The sequence below is a fragment of the Odontomachus brunneus genome, unplaced genomic scaffold (genome assembly GCF_010583005.1).
Source record: "Odontomachus brunneus isolate Ranch 3 - 2012 unplaced genomic scaffold, Obru_v1 Obru_scaffold_010, whole genome shotgun sequence".
Classification (NCBI taxonomy): domain Eukaryota; kingdom Metazoa; phylum Arthropoda; class Insecta; order Hymenoptera; family Formicidae; genus Odontomachus; species Odontomachus brunneus.
In genome coordinates this window covers 3293093-3294515 of record NW_022639460.1, presented here as the reverse complement: position 1 = coordinate 3294515, position 1423 = coordinate 3293093, and the positions used below count along the sequence as shown (strand labels likewise).

The 1423-nt window shown below is 43.1% G+C and overlaps 1 protein-coding gene across 1 annotated transcript in view; it reads left to right on the top strand.

Moving 5' to 3' along the window:
* Window positions 1-1423, top strand: part of LOC116840458 (protein SERAC1) — a 28375-nt gene that overhangs the window by 17154 nt on the left and 9798 nt on the right. The window lies entirely within an intron of this gene.

Here is a 1423-nt window from a genome sequence, read left to right as displayed (position 1 = left end):
GGGGGGGGGGGGGGGAGGAAAGGACAGGGAAAAGGGGAATGGTGGGTCGTGATTGACAATGGTTGTGGGTCTCGCGTGAACGACGTCCTTAACGTCGTCGCGAGAGTCGCCAATTTTGCATCCTGTTTCACCAAAGGAGTAAGTTTGAGCGGGCTTGTATTTCACAGATAATCGCAATATACGACACATATATTTTGACTCGCTAATGTCAATCTGTTATATTTTCTCAATGCTCACTCGATTACTCACAATCGACATTTTCATTTATATTTATGCACCTGCGTTTATTGCGTATTGAAACAAAACATCGCCAAATACTCCGAATGATATTGCCATCTCGTTAGTTATTCCGCAGGCGTTGTCGTTGTCTTTGGAAGCCCGTCAACGAAGCCTCCCAGATCGTCCTCAGGATCGGCGAAAGCTTCCGCGCTGATCTCTGGCAATAATGTGACCGCCACGAGAAATACAGTGGCTAGCAAAAGAGCGAAAAACGTCCAAGACATGACGATTCTTATTTTTCTCAATCAAACGAGTGTTTGACCAACGTTGTGCGCGCCTCTATATTTATATCCGCAGAGAACTATATAATTCGTGATGTTCGCGAATTATTTCTCACGAAAACGTTATCAAATTTTTACGTGACACGCGTGAGACACGTGTTACAATTTATCGTTCCTTTTGTTGCAAAAAAGCGTGATCACTGGCGAAACCGATACGCATTATCTGACAAAACAAAAATTGCATCTCATAAAAATTGCTTTCAAAAGAGTAGAAAAACATAAAAGAGACGCGTTGATAAAAGTATTGTAATCACATGCTTTACTAGAATAATGAGAAATACGATTCGTCAGAGAATCGAATTTCAGTGTCTCGCGGTACTTCCCTGGCCTTCAAGTAGGCCTTCGCAAAAATGTGCTCCGAGTTCATCTTGTTGCCACCCGTTCGTTAACCCTCACCGGTCACCGGTGACCTCTACCTTTACCGGGCCGCCCACGGCATCGAGATTGATTTGTACAAACGGACAGACGCGAATCAAAAAGGAAAGAAATACGAACAAAGTCAGTGAAGATATGACGTCGTGATTTCATCAACAACGATGTCTCTATGATATGACATATATGCGCTCGAAAGAGTGTTTCCCTATTTTTGCTAATATGTAAACCGAGTCAATTTCTCATAAAGATTCCGTGAGAATCGTACGTGAACTCTGCTCTTGATTGTTTTGTACGCGCTGACGTAATGCCTCCGACTTCGACTACAGAGGAGAGACAACGTGTTTAACTTACCAATTTATATTCTTACCGAGGTAGTAGGAAGTGCAATGCATGCTACAGCATATCCCCGTAACGATATAACATGGAAAATATACCGTACGCGAATCTCTCTCTCTCTCTCTCTCTCTCTCTCTCTCTCTCTCTCTCTC